Source organism: Ruditapes philippinarum, unplaced genomic scaffold (assembly GCF_026571515.1).
Source record: "Ruditapes philippinarum isolate M1 unplaced genomic scaffold, ASM2657151v2 ctg5558_1_1_1_1, whole genome shotgun sequence".
Taxonomy (NCBI): Eukaryota; Metazoa; Mollusca; class Bivalvia; order Venerida; family Veneridae; genus Ruditapes; species Ruditapes philippinarum.
In genome coordinates this window covers 22,986-42,990 of record NW_026853609.1, presented here as the reverse complement: position 1 = coordinate 42,990, position 20,005 = coordinate 22,986, and positions in this window count along the sequence as shown.

Genomic DNA, 20,005 nt, shown 5'->3' with positions numbered 1-20,005 from the left:
AAGTTTTTATTACGTTTTATTATTTCAATTTATTTGTGTTGCAATTTTAAGCTTAAGTATATTGACTTTATTGTAAATTTAGCATAATTAATGCATACTTGAAGTGACAGCAGAGAAATTAACACTTAAGCTTAATTTATGATACCAATTTAAACATTTAATAATGAGTACTTGATTGATTTCATATATTGAAATTTTTTAGTAAGAAATGAAGAAAGCATAAATTGTAATCAAACTTGTCAGCCATTAAAACAGCAAAATAAATTTTAGTAAGATATTATGGTTAATATAAGTGATAAAAATTTCACTTTAAACTGTATCATTGTTTTTGTTGTTTGTGCCATTTTCTTTTGTATTCAAAGCTATTTTTTAAACTAGATCTAAATGCATGTTTATACAAAATGTAGTTTCAAAAAGTAAAACAAAATAAATTAAATATATTCAATCAAACATAATTGATAACAGCTAAGTTAAGAATGAAACAAATGCATTAAATTACTTGTTGAATAAACGTGACTTTATGCAAGTACTTAAATCAAGACAAATTTCTTTACTGTAACCCTGTACGAGCTAAATACCACAAATGGACTTGTTCGTCCTTCAATCTGAGCAAAACCATTCATTATTTTTAGGAAAGTTTTCAAAATATGCATTAATTGACTAAAATACATAGCTAACAGTGCAGACCATGATCAGACAGCACTGCATGATGTGACGTTGGCTGATTTCAGTCTGCACTGGTACCCTGTGTGTATAATAATATAATCTGTTGTCCTCAGCAAGCTAACTTAACAAAGGGTTAAACAATTTGTTTTATTACAAATGTATTTCTCGATGAAAATAAGTAGTCTTAATTTTCTCTTTTTCCCTCAAGCAAATGTGTCTGAATTCTTTCTTGTATCAAACTTGTTGAAAGATGTACATCTAAATAAAAAAACATTTTGCTATAAATTCACCTTCAAATGAAAAGACATTTGCTAATAGCCTAAATAATTTTTCGTAATTTCTTGATAATTATGCACATTAACTTCAGGCAAATGTTATGCATAATTTTGATTTATTACAGAGATAGGTTGAGTTTTTTAATTGCTATCTTTCTTTGCATATGATTAGTTGATATGAATTAATTTTATGTTGTTGTGTTGGAAGGTTACTAAGCTAATTGAAACACTCTTGAATCCATTCCGGGAACCAACTAGTACTAAGTACTAAGCACTGGGTGTAAAATTTCCTGTTCCTGGAAACAACAGCTTGCCCCTGATGGGGTTTGAACCCACATGGCCAGCATTCCTGAATAGTGGATCTGATGGCTTATTCTGGTCTGAACTGGACAACATGGGAGTGGCTAGCTTAAAGATTAAAATCTTTTATTATCATTTAAATTTTCATCCATCCCAGCTGTCCTTAATAAAATGTGAAAAATACATTTCACAATACAACTGTAAAGAAAACATGAATGAATTTTAAATTGCAGAGCAAGCAAGTTACAAATATTTTACCATTGTAAGCAATAAAGGGGAAATTAATGGAATTTTAATCACTTTTCTAACCTTTGTGGTTACCTATCCTTCATGCTGAATATATGTTACACCACCGTCCTATTAAATGACTGCTTATGGTAAGTTATACTATTATGTTACAATAAAAAAAATTGGAATGCCTGAGTCATATAGTTATGAAAGTGTCTTCTGCTTCACTCACAGGTTCAAGGTTCAAGCCTCAATTGTGTCCTGACCATATTTTCTATAAATTAAAACCAGTACTGGTTTATAAGATATAGAAGACACAATTTATTATAAAATATAGTTTTAATATTGTGACATAACCTAAGCTTTGTTTTTAATCAAGTGTCATAGTATAGAAAGGTGTGAGAGTGGCCTCCTGCACATTTTCATAATTAGCCCAAGATATTTGGCACCCAAAACCTTAGTTTCGACTGCAAGATCGACCGATTTTAAAAAATAATATTACATAGATGTCGGTCTTAAATGGTCAACCATGTATAAAAAAAGCCCTTTAATATATACACACAATTTGTTGCTGGCCTCAATATGATAAACAAGGAAACTGCTGTAAATAATTTATTTCTTCATAAATCCCAATGGAATATATAACTCATGTTTAGCAGAAATCTGTGAGTCATAAAGAACTTCCTTAGTTACTTTCAGGAAAACTGTCAGAGTTTGCAAACATTGAATCCTGTTGTGAAAAGCACAAAACAAGAGACAGTTTTCCTGAATTTAAGGAAATTATAAACATATGACATATGTATCATAACAACCTGTGAGAAGGGGATGATTTTAACATGTGGTATATTAATCCGCCTTGTTAACAGCTCAGAGGAAAATCACGTCATTCTATGTACTACAAGAGTACTATGAGAAAATGTTTTTCAATAATGTGAGAAAGATTATCATGGTCTATGATTCAATTACCGCAATTAATAAGGGATAAAAAAGCAGTACGTGACCAACGAGCATAGTCTGTAGAGTTTCTGGCAACACTGTTCTGAGGGTCCCCCGAGTTCAAATCCCGATCTTGCTGCACATTTTCCCGACCTTGTGACCTTTATCTGATTCATTATCTGTTTTATGAGGCTTTAACTTTCCATGATATTTATAATTCATATAGAATACTACATGTTTATACAATTGCATGTATGAATAATCTTTGTAAGCCAATTTACATTAGCTTCCTGTACTCAAATAATTTTCAAAGCTTCATTAATCACAGCATGTTTGACCTTTGACCTTTAATAAATCAATTTTCATCAAACGTTTAAACAGTATTCAGTAAATCTCTCCTTATGTGATGCATTTTTTAATAGAATACAAAAGATGTGATGTGAAGCCTCAAGTTTGTTACATAGCAACTGATAAAATAAATTCTCACTAAATTTATTCATTACACACTAAAAACCTTTAATAGATTTTAGCCGCGTCCTGACAAAACCAACATAATGCGTTTGCTACCAGCATGGATCCAGACCAGCCTGCACATCTGCGCAGTCTGATCAGGATCCATGCTGTTCCCTTACAAACCCTATTACAAGTAGAGAAACTGATAGCGAACAGCATGGATCCTGATCAGACTGCACGGATGCGCAGGCTGGTCTGGATCCATGCTGGTCACAAACCCACTATGTTGGTTTGTCATGGCTCATTTCAATACATGTACTGAGTGAATAGCCAACAGTGCAAACCACAATCAGAAGGCAACTGATCTAGGTCTGCACTGGTCCCAATAGTTAAATCAGTCCCCACTAGCAATCAAACTCAATCTGAGTAAATCAACAAGAGCTTCCAGTCAAGTGCTTATAAAATCAAACAGACATGCAGACAGTAACTTAAACTTAAAGAGGTCACTTAACATACATTTCCGTATGTCACGTACATCTCTTTCTTCCATCCTGTTTCGTTACCTACATATTAACCTTATCATGAGTCAAAAGGTTACAATTTTTTGTGAGGAAAATAAAAATCCTTAAAAAGTGGGTTTGGTTTATAAGTTATTATCTGCCGGGGGGAAAAAATCCTTAAAATAGGTTGGATTTATAAATTACTATCTGTGGGGGAAAAAAATCATTAAAAATGGGTTGGCTTTATAAGGGACTATCTTAGGGGGGGGGGGGGGGGGGAAACATCCTTAAAACAGGGTTGGGTTTAAAAGATACTATCCAAAATTAAACTTAAAGCAGCTGACAGTTTTGAAAGGAAGCAATATCATTAGTCCAAAAATTGGGCATATGACAACTGGGTTTCTTGACATTATAGGCCATGATGGTTAAAATAGATGCAATAACCTATCATAAATTTATGCAGATTGTCACTTGCTATGATCATCCGGTATTTCGTCACCTAATGGCAGTAACAAGTTAAATCCTATTAAATTATATTATGAGTTAACCCATTACTGCACTAAGGAGTCAATTTTTATTGAAAGCAATGAGTTGACAAGGTTACCTCCCTTTTTCTTGTCATGTTCCTCCTAGACTAAGGTCCACCATTATAACATTCAAACTTAACATTTAATTCCTTTAATTTTTCAACTTGCCACAGTACATGTAGGTCATAATTATGGGGACTTTCCAGCTTTTCTAGTGGAGGAAGACCTTAGATATCCTTCCATGCACTATTTAAGGCACAAATGGGCACCTGAGTAGAAACACTGATGTTACGTAAGCTAGCTTATAGCTTCATAGCTTCCTCACATTACAGAATCCAAAGTCCCTGTCAGGATTCGAACCCACAGCGGTGAGGGGCAAGTGGTTTGAAGTCAACAACCTTAACCACTTCTGACACAGATCATTTGACAGTAATTACGGCACATTTAACATAACACATTAATTTTATATCTGTATTTAATGCTTACAAATGTTCAAAGTTGTAATATATAGGTATGTATGTATACATAAAAGGAGTGACACCAATTTGCAAATAATTATTTAATTGTAATATGGTTCAAGGTTTAACATTCTTTTTGAAAAAACTAGTTTTGAAGCAAGGCCAGATTTCAGATTACAATAAAACATGACCCTGATTTGACCTCCAAAAAAAGCATGTTTGGTGCATTGACCTAAATTAATAATTATTCCATACCTTGAATAATTTTTCTTATGACAAAATGACTTTCGAAAGAAGAAAAAAGACTCAATAGACTTACCAGGGACTAAAGAATATTTTGGGTATTTCCAAGTTAATCTAGGGGTACAAACTTCTACAGTTACAGCATCAAAATAGGTTGACTAATTTAGTGAAACATCAAACACGCCACTAAAATAATGACATTCTGGTATTGCCCCGAACCTCCTGGAATAAAAATTAAGCATATAGATTCAAAAGGAAACATTCTGATATTGCCCTCGACCTCCTAAGCAAAAAGATCTATCATTTCAAATAGGCCAAGCTCCAAGCTGACCATGCTGAGCTGAGCTGTTTGTCTTTACATGAGGTGATACAATCATTAGAGTAACTGTTGATTTTAAGTATGGAGTAAATAATTCATATTAGAAAGAATATTGCAAGAGCTTAAACCGAATGTGTAAGCCTCGTTAAATAAAGTTGTTACTTTATTTTACTTTACTTTACTGCATTTTAATTGATTTTAAATTTACAAATTATTGAAAAGATTCAATGATTTCTTTAATGTGTAATTCCCATCATAATTGGATCTTTATAGTTATAATAATGGTAGTTTAAGATTTAGATACCTAGTTAGTAAGATAGGTTATTCATTGGAAGTTTCTTAATGTTTGTATGTTAAGCAACAGTTGATTGAAAATGGCCAAATTGAATACTTTTTGTGTATATGTATATTACAAAATGTATTATATATGTAACAGGTCTATGTAACATGTACAAATAATATCAAATTTTGCTAGATGAGGTAACAATTTTTTTCTTATACAGGACAAATATGCAAACTTGAACCTTAAAAAAACATGTATAAGAAAAAAATGAAGAAAAAAATATTCATTTGCTATTATTATTGCAATAAAGTATCCTTCAAAAACCAAGGTGGTAAAAATATATGCAATATCCTATCATAAATTTATACAGACTTTCACTTGCAATAACATTGCACTTAACTGTAAATATCTGTAAACAAATTTAAGAATGACAGTTTATCATGTACCAGCTGTAGGTATAGCACATTTAGGCCAAATAAGCCCATTATATTCAATACTGATAAATGAGAAATGCAACATGTCTCATACTATCCCCCCTACCAACACCCCATCCCCAATCACAGCACCAGATTATGAAGTATTTCAATTTTTAACGCAATAAAGTATTGTATCAATGATCCTGAAGAACAAAAAAAAAATATAACAACACTGAAGCAATGTATACAGCTTGACACCTGATGTAGTTTAGTAAAAGGGGAAATGAGAACACTGTCTAAAAGTGAAACATCAAACACACTATTAAAATTAAGGCATTCTGGTACTGCCCTGAACCTCTGGTATAGATTCAACAGGAAACATTCTGGATATGCCCTCGACCTCCTAATCATTTCAAATAGACCAAGCTCCAAGCTGACCATGCGGAGCTGAGCTGTTCGTCTAAACATGAGGTGATACAATCATTAGAGTAACTGTTTATTTTAAGTATGGAGTAATAATTCATATTAGAAAGAATATTGGGAGAGCTTTTGACATTAATGTTTTCCAACAGCTGCATTTTAATTGATTTTAAATTTACAAATTATTGAAAAGATTCATTGATTTCTTTAAGGCGTAATTCCCATCATAATTGGATCTTTATAGTTATAATAATGGTAGTTTGATTTAGATACCTAGTTAGTGGGATAAGTTATTTCATTTGAAGTTTCTTAATGTTTTTATGTTAAATAACAGTTGATTGAAATAGCCAAATTGAATACTTTTGTGTAATACTATGTATTATTAAATCTATATTTGTCAGGCAAGTTACCATTATTTTCCTAATGCATGACAATTTTGCAATCTTGAACCCTAAAACATGTAAAAAAAATTATTGAACAGTATCAGTGAAGGAAAAAATGAAGAAGAAAATATCTATTTGCTATTATCATTGCAATAAAGTATCCTCAAAAAAACTCAAAAATTATTGTTACTCAAAAAAAATCACACAGTACTGATTGAGAACAATAGATAAACAATCATTTTAGTTCAAAGGTTTCCTACAGGGAGCAATTTTTAACACTTTAAAGATAACAGACCATTTTGGAAATTTATAGGAATCAGCTCTTCATAATTACTTTAATTCTTTGCTAAAAATTATATAACATTTATCATAATGCATGCCCTTAAAATAGTCTCTCCTTTTCACAGAATCAAGCCATGTGTGGAGCATCTAGTAAGACCAATTATGTACAGCTTACAGACCAGTGACAAATCATGTGACCCTCCATATAAATATACCAAAAACAGACCATGTGACCCTCCATGTACCAAAACAGATCATGTGCCCCTCAATGTACCAAAAACAGATCATGTAACCCTCAATGTACCAAAAACAGATCATGTGCCCCACAATGTACCAAAAGCAAGTCATGTTTCACTCAATTTACCAAAAACATGTCATGTGACACTCAATTAACAAAAACAGTTAATGTGCCCTCAATGTAACCAGAAACAGGTCATGTGCCCTCAAATGTACCAAAACAGGTCATGTGCCCCTCAATGTACCATTAACAGATCATGTGCCCATCAATGTACCATTAACAGGTCATGTGCCCCTCAATGTACCAAAAACAGGTCATGTGCCCCTCAATGTACCAGAAACAGGTCATGTGCCCCTCAATGTACCAAAAACAGGTCATATGCCTCAAAAAATAAATTGCATTCCATTACCCTGCTGGATCCATCCTGCAGGGAATAAATACAACAGACTTAACATTAAAGTTGTGATGCAACTTATAAAACCCAGCATCTTTCATGGCAATTTTATTTAACTAAATAGCAATCAGAATTCTGTTTATTTTTTTTATTTGAGGTACAAATTAAATCTCTGATCTAGTAAATTATCAAGTCTACAATCTGACATTTCGGTACTATTACCAATAATAGTGTCATTTTATTTTGTATCTTTTTTAAGTTATATCGTGACAAGCCACTTATGTTACATTCAGGTGTGGGAACAAATCTTTTTTATTTTCTGAAGTCACACAATTGGTCAGCAATAAGATGAACGTTGAGGATCATTTTCAAATTTCTCAAAAAAAAAACTTCAAAAATGAAATCAATAATATGGGCATAGAACGATCATCATATTCGTAGCTGCTAATTGATTCTATAGGTATGCTTAGGATGTTATCTAATTCGGATATGCGAATAGTCTATTTTGATAATGTGTGTCCACAATCAATCAAAGGTTATGAGAAAAGGGAGTAAACACCTATATATGAGCACATAAAATATATTGCTTGGGTAAATCAACGGAAAGCCATTCTAGAGAGAAATATTCTATCGTTGTGTCAGTCTCGATTCCGAGAAATCAAAGTTTTTAAGGTGGCATGGTTTTAATTATCTTAAAATTTCAATTTATACCGACCTATGCTGATTCTATATTTGGCCTTTCTATAGAAGCACGGAGTGACGTACACAATGTAAAAATGTGATATAAACATTTTTTTTGAATTTTCTCTTTTTTTTTCAGATAGAATTAAGCTATGAATATTTAAATCAATGTTATAAAATTATGCTAATAAACCTTGTCAAAATCTTTTTTTTATTCAGAAGAATCAAAATCAGTGAAAACTAAACATTTACCTTTATTTTTTTTACATCTAGATCTATATGCAAAATTAAGATCTTGTCTGCAACTTGGCGTTTGCAGCACAATGTAAGGGAGTTAGCTGTATGGAATGTCTTTTTATATTTAACCTTGTAATTATAAGTCAGTATATTATTTCTAAGTTAGTAACATTTGTTCATCTTATATTCATTTCAAATTGTGTAGAATAGTTTGGGCCCCTGGAATCTGATCTTTGCAGCGAACCATTGCCAACATCTATCGTCACAAACCGAACTCAACTTTTGTTTATTTGAACATACCTAAAGAATACATGAATTTACAGTTTCTACTGCATTATTTTATTGTGTATAGAAATAAACTGCATACTTCTGCAAACAATGACATATACATTCTTTATTATACATAGTCTCATCAATACATATCTAAAACATAGACAAAAATACAACGCCATATAAGACACATCATGCCCCAATTCTTTTATTTTGGCGAGTCTTTTTATACAAACATGCTTTTATGTGCTTCAGGCATTTAACTTCGAAATGAAATAACTTAAATATTTTGAATGAAAATTGAAAGAATAAAGTTAAGGAAAAAAACTGTTTCAAACAATATTTATTTTCTTTGACATTAACATAATGTGCATTTTTGAAAAATATTTTAAGGATTCTAAATGATCATGCAATACTAAATTTTAGCTGTGAATACAATAGCTTTTTGTTACTCTAGAACATTAAAGCTGTAATGTTTGTATTAAAGTCATACAGATCTTTTTAAAACACATTTTTCTTGATTATGTCTCAACTGAAATTATGATTAAACAAAAGAAAAATAACAAAGATAAAAACTTGTTAAAAAAGGAAAATGAACCCATCTTGATTACAATAGAGACACATCCCATTATGTAGCTCGTCTTTTGAATATAGAAAGATAACATTAATAACATAATTCTATTACTTAAACATCTCCTGCACTTATTTACACAAGATCTTATTCAAGATAAGAAATCAAACAAGCATTAAAAATTCAATAAGAAAGTTTAAAATAAATCCAAACGTACAATCAATACAAAATTTTACTGATAAAAATAAAAATTGTTGCCAAGTCTCAAGGTTGTTTAAAATGAATATTTCAGGATACATGGTCCAAACAAATAAACTGCAGGGTCCAAACAAATAAACTGCAGGACAAACTGTAGTTTAATTTTACATTTGTACTAAATATATATCTTACAACTATTATATTATCAAGAAAAAGTTTTGCCTTCTTGGAAAGATTTTGATAACTGTCATGAAGGTCAGTGCAACCAATTAATGAACGCAAATAATATATCTACAGTAACTGATTTAAACTATAGCACTGCATGTGGTGTTAAGACGGATCTGTAATAACAAATTTTTGTAAATTTAAAGTGACCACATTGATTAAGTTCCGGGATCACTCATGGTGTGTTCAAAGCCCATCAGAGGCAAGCCATTGTTTCTTGGAGCAAGAAACTTTACACTCAATGCTCAGTGCTGGTTGGTTCAAGGGTGTGTCTGTAAGCTCACAGTTTCCTATGCAATCAAACTAAAATTCTTTATAAACTAAATTTTCATAAATATTCTAAGTTAAAAAAGGGACATAACTCAAAATAATATTGCTTTCAAGATAATTCCCCTTGTCTAATCAAGATAATTAGTTTGATAGTTTTGAAATCATCTCTCTTAATGAGCAATCTTTACCAAATTTCATATTACAAAGAGGCATAACTTCATAGATATTTCTTTTTGAGTAATGTCCCTTGTCTTCAGACCTTCATGTTGAAACCTGTTACTGAAAGTTTTGAAACCCAATATATCTTTAAAAGGCAAATTTGACAAAATGTTCCTAAGTTCCTAAATTATTGCTTTCAAAGTTATGCCCTTTGTCATAGAACTATGTTTCCTGTTGATACTTTTAAATAAGTTTAACGGTTGTTCAGTAATATAATCAATATACTATCCAAAACATGTAGTGCACTTGAACTATTTAGCAAAACCAAAAATAAATCATCAAAAACCAAAAGATTACCCTTCTCAAGAGTTTTGTCAAGTGTGTATAAAGTAAATGAGCACAATGTTGGTACATTAAGTTGTTTACTGTCTTTAAAATATTTCTCTCTTCAATCAGCTACATGATTTAGGACCCGAGTCAAAACACCTTGACTGTTATTCATACCCAAAGTTTGACGTAGAGGGCTAAAAAGTTGCAATTGGTTTTAAGACAACACTTTTTTATTAAAGAACTTTATGAAAACGTATTTCAGTACACTTATACTAAGTTTACTTTTTTTGCATTTACAGATTGACTGAATATTGATGATTGTTTTAGAAAAACAAGAAACAATGGTGTCTTTGCATAATTTTTAAGTTAATACCATTCTCCTGAAGATATTTAATTATAAAAAAAAAAGTCATTAAGAGTACATACAGCAATTCTGACTTGCCTTTGCCACCAGTATAGAGCAAACAATCAAACCGAGTCTGCAATTTTCATGTAATTTTGTTATTTTCATTGCTTCTGAGGGATAAGTCCGAGTTCTTATATAGTTTTAGTTTAAATATATTAATTCAAGCTCGATTGTGAAACTTATACTATTAATCACTTTCCAGTCTGCTTCCTGGAACCAACAAGTACAGGAGTCATAATGAAGAAACATGGTCATTACCTGAGTAGGGCTCAAACCCATGATCCCTGGGTTGAGAGACAGATATCTTAACCACCAGGCCACCACGAGCCCTAGTCAACTTATCTGTGCGGTATAAGTGCAGACTCTGTACGGCTGATTGCTTAAATGTTTAAGCCACACAATAGACATTTCCTTATTCAAATTGAATTTTATTAGTGTCAATAAGTTTATCAAAATTTCAGCAGTGAATGAGTTAAGATAGGTAGAATATGTAGAAATGAAGTTTCAATAAAAAAATTTCTTACAGTAAATTTGACAAAAACATTGAAACTAAAATTAGCAAACTTTCACAATTCTGTGGGAAAAGCTTAAAGTAAAACCATTTTGGATATTGCATGACAGGTTTTTATTTGTTTATAATGGTCCCGAAATTAGAACAGTTAGATCTGGCAGATTGATCTAGAACATTAAAGGGAAGTTTAATATGTTGTGGTGATGAAAAAAATTTATGTTAATAAGTGTTTCTAAAAATAGAAGCAGGCCTCTATCCCACTTGGCACCATTGTTGTGGTGTTGAAAATGAAAACCTTTTTGATTTCTGTTAATAGAATTTAGTTACTTATTACCTAATGTTCTTAGTTTGCTCAGGAGTACTCTTTAATAGGGAAAAATCTAATCGTCAGGATGACACCACCCTTTGAATGCAAAGGGAAATAAAACACAAATTTGAATAAATTTAAATCAACCAAATTTTTAATGAACTAAGTTTTTATTTACACTTAAAGTTACTAAAAGATAAACTAGTTTACAATATGTACTTAAATATTAATTGTTCTTATTTAACCAAAAAATATGATAATCAAAATTAACTAGTGAATAAAAGATTTAAACCAGTTGAAAGTTGCTTAAACTGTTATAAAAGAAAATATGAAAAATAACCTTAATGATTCTGTGCTGTTAAACTAATAAATCTGAATAGTAGCAAGCCCTGTTTTAATCTACATCAACAAAAATAAAGATCTAATGATTCAAGATGGCTGCCACTTAAAACAAAGAAAAGATGTTAATTAATCTTTATTAATTCTGTAAAAAGAACTTACAAAAATTACTTACAAATTTATCAAAAATGTTTTAGTGAATTTGGATAATCTCTAAGGTTTACTTAAGTGCCAAAGTGCCTAAAATAAATTAAATTATTAATTAATTAACCTTAGAGAGCTTTTAGAGATGTTACTTTTCCAAAAATTAGCAGCAGAATGGCAAAATTGTCTAAGATGCTTGTATAAATGTACTTCTGAATCCCAGAGGGAGCTAGCATCTACCTACAGGTGGCACTGTATGTAACAACTTATCTGATTGGTCAAATTACAGCCAATCAGAATTTACTTAACAAATGCACTAGGCTTATCAGTTCTTTACATAACTATTCTAAAAATAGATTATGATTCATGGAAAATTTTGCAACAGTATCAATTGACCATGATTATAAAAATAATAAAGTAAAAAACTTTTACAAAAATATTCTAAACAATAAAACTAGAAACTAATATCAAACTAAACATATTTACAAACATGTATAAATGCTAAATCAGTAACTTGTATCCCACTAAGTTTAAAGGCCAGTATAAGTAAAAGTAGAACCATTCTCTATATGTTGTATATAAAGAGTCTTAGGCCATGCTAAGTTACTGTTAAAGAGTGTATCAATAAGTTCTACAAACTATAATCAACATTAAACTAATGAATGATAAGAATGAAATGTCTATAAAACAATACATGTTCAATATGATTAAACTTTAAAATAAACTTAAATCTAAGTTAAAGTTTAAACCTTTAATATTCCTTGAAAAATGTGTATGAAGATTATAATTATATGTTATGCTTCTTGAGTAATGTTATACAACATTATGTAATGATTATGTAAGCTGTTGTAGTTGGAATCCAGCTTTACAACAATACACCGGTTTTGGAAAAAGAAAAAATTTAGTGCAATAAGCAATAAATTTTTTCCAAGATAAAACTTGAACTTAAACTGTATCATTAAGATACCTCAAAGAAATAGCATATTATCTTATCAAAAATGTTCATGTCAATATAATATATGGATGAAACTATAAAGTATAAAACAATAAACTAACAAATCTACTTAAAGAATGAATAAAGAACATATTTACAAAAATGTACAAGCATGCAGTCAATGTGAAATATTATTTATCTCATATTACATGGAAATAGAAATATCTTATCAATAAAATCTATGCATCATGTAAATACAAAATGAGAATATAATAATTAAAATGTCTTGTCCTGGAATAGAAGAAATACTGTAATACAAGTGTTATATTATCTATAAAGTATAATAAAAGTTGTACAATATTATTCTTCTTTCTGTCATCATCGGGGTTTTCTAGTTTCGTCTTGTTCGGGTTTACTTTTTGTCATGTTCGGGGTTACTAGTGTGCTGGCACAGCCACCTGAAATGTTCATACTGTGCCCAATGTCTTTGCACTAGATTTTGTCACAATTATGGGATTTGATACTTATGCGCGATAACAAGTTATGTTAAATGTAAGTGCATGATGGCGCAACCACCTTAAATGTTCATTGCACCCAACGTCTTTGCACTATCATTTACATGTTGCGCGATATCAGTATTTTGTCTCTTAGATGCACGATTTCGTAACGTTTCTCAGATGCACGATTTAATTATATTTACTCAGATGCGTGATCTATTGATTTGTTTCACTTTGCGCGTTATTCATTTCACTTATGTCAACACTTTATTCTACACTTTAGATTTTCTTTATCACTATTCATAAAACTCTTTATCACTTTTCATAAAACACTTTATCACTATTCATATAACACTTTACGCGAATTTTCTTTATCTTTTTCTACACAAAACACATTCTAGAAAAGAACATCACCTTTTAATAGAATCAATAATAGGTTTTAACTTTAAATTTGTATTCTGCCAAAAGTTTCAATAAAGAATCAGTTACACCACCATGTTAAAATACAATCATAAGAAATATAGCTGTGACAGATAATTAACAATACTGTATCATTAATAAAGTAGCATCAAAATGGTTAACAATTATACCATAAGTAAAACAGGTCTATCTCATAACAACAAAAATATATGATATCCAACTTAAATCTTGTTAGTCTAATGACATGTAAAAATACATATTAACTTTTAAATAAATCAAAGTTTCACACCACTGTGAAAAAATCACAAAAAGCATATGTGTTAGACCTAGCTGCGATGGAGCTATGCACATCTATGGTAAACAAACGCTTACTTTAGGATCATTACTTAAGTGAACAAAAAATGTCTGTGAAACATATCACCAGACGCCTATAGATCTTAAATCCTATAGAAAATAATAAGACACAAACACTTGGTCTTCTAAAAACAACAAGCCCATAGCAATTTAAATTCTATATAATGGCATACATCAAAAGCCCATAGCAACTTAAATTCTATATCATGGCATAAAAACTTATAGAAAATTAGAATCTATATAATGGCACCTCAGTCCATAGAAAACTAATTTCTATCTACCAAAAATACAAAAATCTCATAGAAACTTAAATCCTATATCATGGTACCTCAAACCCATAGAGATTTAACTTCTATCTAAAAACACAAAAACTCACTAAGCACAATCTAAAGCAGCCTTACATAAGTTCAAACAGAAAAATTTGTACTTAGCAAAAAAGTTAGCAAATAAAAATACAATATCAATTATTGTAACAAAAATCTAACCCAACATATCAACATTTTTTATGTATACAAAAGTCTTTTTCTCAACATAACAAAAAACAACATGGTACGGTATGGCAGTGTAACTTAACTTAAATTACTACTTATCAATTTGATATAAATTGGAAAGAGAAACTTAATAAAAGGTGGCATCTTTTCTATCACCCTAAATGTTTTTATACTTGTTTTGAATAATATTTGTCAATCCATGAACAAACTCGGGTTTGCTCAGTTTAACGCAGTCGCGATTTGTATAGTTACCAATCTTCTCTCTTCTCGGATAAACGCAAGCATCTGGTCTGTGGTATTGGTCATCTGATTGGTATTTGGCATCTTTTCGTGTTGTATGGTCTTTGCTGGGTTTTGGTTTGTCATCATTTTGTTGTCTGGTATTGGTTTTGTCATCTTCATCATTGTCTATTGGTATTTTATTGTATGTGACTACTGAATGGTTATCGTAAACAGTAGCCATGCAGACTGTCCAATCGAAGATTGCATCTTTTGGTCTGCTGTTTTCATCCGTTATTTCGTCATCTATAATTTCTTCAGGATTAAAGGGTTGTCGTTTGGTTTTCATTGGCATCGGTCTTTGATCTTTTGTTGAAGTGAAGCGAATATTGTGACTGAATGCTCTGTCTTTGGTTCCAACTTTATTGTTAGTATTTGTCTTTTGAATAGGTATGGAATCGACGAACATCACTTCTTTTACTCTACCCGATGCCGTTGGTGGTCTGTCTTCTGGTTCATTGTCGGCCATTTTATCGAAGTTTTGGGTTAGTGTTTGGACTGACTCTTGGCCTGCAGACTCAGTCCATTGAAGTTTAAAGGTTTCTTTTGTAGTCTTTCTTTTCTGACTTTCTCTTGCTTTGGTTCACTTTGGATATTCTTCTTTTCTGGGCATTTTGGAGCTATGTGACCTACTTTATAACAGTGGTGGCAAATTAATGTTTTAATCATCTTTGGCTGATACACTTTCTTTACAACTTTTTCTTTCCTGTAAGTATGGTCATCTAAAGTTGATTTTTCTTTCTGCAGAGATTGAGTAAGTTCCCTTGCAAATTGGGAAAACCTTTCTTCTGTTATGAATCTCTTGCGGTTGAGGCGTCGTAATTCAGAAGGTTTCTGTTGGTGGTCAGTTGTTGAGGACGAGACGTGATTTCTTCTTCTAAAACTGTCTTTACTGGCTTGATGATGGATTATCATATCTACTGCTTCTGAAATGCTTCTTGGAGTTCTTATTGATATTTCATATGCCATTTGCTGATCTTGGAGTCCTTTCAGAAGGTATTCGATTGCCAATTCTGCATATGTTGTGGTGCCCACTATGTCTGGGTAAGCCTTTGACATCATCATCTGTATCTTGGAGGCGTATTCTTGGATGTTTTCTTTTGGACTCTTTTGGATATTTTCTAGCTTAGCTCTATACGTTCTTGTTGGTATTCTGTGACTAAAACGTTCTTTCAGTGCTTTGATGAAGAATCTTGTGTTGTTTCTTATGCCGTCAGATAGATTGGTAGTGAAGGATGCTGCATCCCCTCTCATACATAATATCAAGTTGTCTCTTATGTTGATTTCGTCCCATCTGTATCTTTTGCATAGTATCTCAAATTTCATCCAGAAACTTTCCCATTCATTTGGTTTCCCGAAGAAATAAGGTATTGATGGTCTTGGTTCATCATAGTGTCTTGGCTGGTATGTATGTAATACTGGATATATGTTATCATACTCTGGTCTTTGATGGCTGTTACAGTCATGATGTGTTAAGTCTAGACTATTGACTGGAGAGATGTTGTGTGAATAGTCTTCTCTGGTTCTGCTTTGTGATTGGAGTTCTTGTAGTCGTTTTTCTAACAATTTGACTTGTTCTTGAAGATAAAGGACTTCCCTGACTGTGTCGTTGTGATGTGAAGAAGTTGGAGGCAGTTGTCTGGATGTTGCATAATGGTCGTCATGGTAGTAGTTGTCTCTCTGGTATGAAGTAGTGTATTGTTGTGGAGGATAACAATCGTAGAAGTAGACATCTTCTTCTGACGTGTTGATGCCAACATTGGTTTGAAGTGTTCTGGATAGCGGTTCCATCTCAGTATTGTGTTTGCGTGTTTATTAGCTGGCCATGTCTGAGGCTGAATCTTCTTTGACCATTTGAGGAGGTTTGACAATATGAAGGAATCTTCTTTCTTTATGATATGGAACCAATGTGCAGACAAATTTTATTTCGGAACCAATATACGGACAAATTTTGATAATCTTTTATTTCAGAGCCAATTTGCAGACAAATTTTGGTATTCTTTTATTTCGAAGCCAATGTACGGACAAATAATGGTTTGCCAATCTAAGTGCCTTTTAAAATGAAAATTTTAGAATTTATATTAAAAATATAGACCAAAAGTTTTCTGATTATACACACTATATTGCCTAAAATGTGTGTTTGTGAAATAGGCACTGTCGGACGCTGAAAATAAAGTTGTAATTAGTTGGAAATGACTATGTACTTCATAAATCAATAACTTTGGTTGCTATTGATCTCTGTACTTGTGATTTATATTTTTGGGGTAAGGGACTCTTTGGGGATTGGCCTTTATATGAATTTAAAGAGGTAAAATAGGCCTGGCTGGAAGATAGAAAAGAATTTTACAACTCTAGGATCATATATGACACACTTGTGCTTCCAGCTGCCAGAACAGTATAGCCAGAAATATATAATCACCTATTATTGTATTACTAATAGAACGATTACCCCATATAACATCCAGCTTGCCGGACTGCCGCAAACTTATAGCTGGAAGGATGTCAATGTATTCACCGTCCTACCTTATATGAAATTAACTGAAACTAAGTTAGCTGTTCAGGCTTGTGACAAGCTTCAACCTTCAGGCCGCCCCTATCAGTTGAAATAGAACAGATCACCGTGTAGCAGTTGAAGGAAGAAAAGATAGGTTAAGAGTGTTTACTGTTATATGACTTTACTTTATTGCTATTAATTGACTAAGTATTCAAAAATTTACTTTGACAAAAATCCTTATTTTCAAAAAATACAAAAATTTACTTATTAAAAATAATGTTCTACTGAGTTCAGAAAATTTACTATTTTCAAAACTATCAATACAAAAATTTACTTATAAATAATGTACTCCTGAGTTGAGAAAATTTACTTATTTTCAAAACTATCCCACTTCTGACACCATTGTTGTGGTGATGAAAAAATATGTTAATAAGTGTTTCTAAAAATAGAAGCAGGCCTCTATCCCACTTGGCACCATTGTTGTGGTGTTGAAAATTAAAACCTTTTTGATTTCTATTAATAGAAGTTAGTTACCTATTACCTAATGTTCTTAGTTTGCTCAGGAGTACTCTTTAATAGGAAAAAATCTAATCGTCAGGATGACACCACCCTTTGAATGCAAAGGGAAATAAGACACAAATGGTGAATATATTTATATCAACCAAATTTTTGATGAACTAAGTTTTTATTCCTAACTAAAAGTTACTAAAAGATAAACTAGTTTACAATATGTACTTTAATATTAATTGTTCTTATTTAACCAAAAATATGATAATCAAAATAAACTAGTGAATAAAAAATTTAAACCAGTTGAAAGTTGTTTAAACTGATATAAATGAAAATATGAAAAATAACCTTTAAAAGTTAATGATTCTGTGTTGTTTAACAAATAAACCTAAATAGTAGCAAGCCCTGTTTTAATCTACATCAACAAAAATAAAGATCTAATGATTCAAGATGGCTGCCACTTAAAACAAAGAAAAGATGTTAATTAATCTTTATTAATTCTGTAAAAAGAACTTACAAAAATTACTTACAAATTTATCAAAAATGTTTCAGTGAATTTAGATAATCTCTAAGGTTCATTTAAATGCCAAAGTGCCTAAAATAAATTAAATAATTAATTAATTAACCTTAGAGAGCTTTTAGAGATGTTACTTTTCCAAAAATTAGCAGCAGAATGACATAATTGTCTAAGATGCTTGTATAAATGTACTTCTGAATCCCAGAGGGAGCTAGCATCTACCTACAGGTGGCACTGTATGTAACAACTTATCTGATTGGTCAAATTACAGCCAACCAGAATTTACTTAACAAATGCTCTAGGCTTATCAGTACTTTACATAAGTATTCTAAAAATAGATTATGATTCATGGAAAATTTTGCAACAGTATCAATTGACCATGATTATAAAAATAATAAAGTAATAAACTTTTACAAAAATATTCTAAACAATAAAACTAGAAACTAATATCAAACTAAACATATTTACAAACATGTATAAATGCTAAATCAGTAACTTGTATCCCACTAAGTTTAAAGGCCAGTAAAAGTAGAACCATTCTCTATATGTTGTATATAAAGAGTCTTAGGCCATGCTAAGTTACTGTTAATGAGTGTATCAATAAGTTCTACAAACTATAATCAACATTAAACTAATGAATGATAAGAATGAAATGTCTATAAAACAATACAATATTCAATATGATTAAACTTTAAAATAAACTTAAATCTAAGTTAAAGTTTAAACCCTTAATATTTCTTGAAAAGTATTTATGAAGATTGTAATTATATGTTATACTTCTTGAGTAATATTATACAACATTATGTAATGATTATGTTACTTTAAAGCTGTTGTAAGTGGAATCCAACTTTACAACAAATACAATAATAACATAACTTGTTATGTAAGCGCATTATGTTACTACAATAATGCACTGTTGAAAGTAAATAGTCTTAAAAGTATTTATACTGTAGTGTATTATAAGTTACCCATAATTTAGTGAAAGAAAGTTACAACCATTTTAAGTCTTCAATCTCCTGGAATAACCCTTACAAGGCTAAATATCTTAAATGGACTTGTCCATCTTCCTGTATGGACTAAACCATTCATCATTTTTAGGGAAAATTTCAAAATGTGTACAGATTGGATAATGAACAGCGCAGATCATGTTCATGCCTCACTGATCTTGGTCTGCACTGGTCACATGGGTAGAATTTTTCGCCAATTGCAGGCTAACAATTAAACTAGCATTAAAGGCCCATTATGCCCCAAATATGCTAAATTTTATTTTCAATTTATCAAAAGCATTATAATTATAATATTCTAAAGTATTTATATATCAGTATAAATAAATAACGAAAAAATAATAACGAAAAAATAATATAATTATCAGGTCAGCCCTTATCATTTCTCTTAAGAATAAAAAAAAGAAAGAATAAAAACAAAAACAACAAAAAAACAAGAAGAAAACAAAAAAACAATAAACATATCATTGTAGAATGTTGTTTTAGATAAAACAATCATGTAACCCTTTGCTCTGTTACATCTCTTAAGTTAATTACCT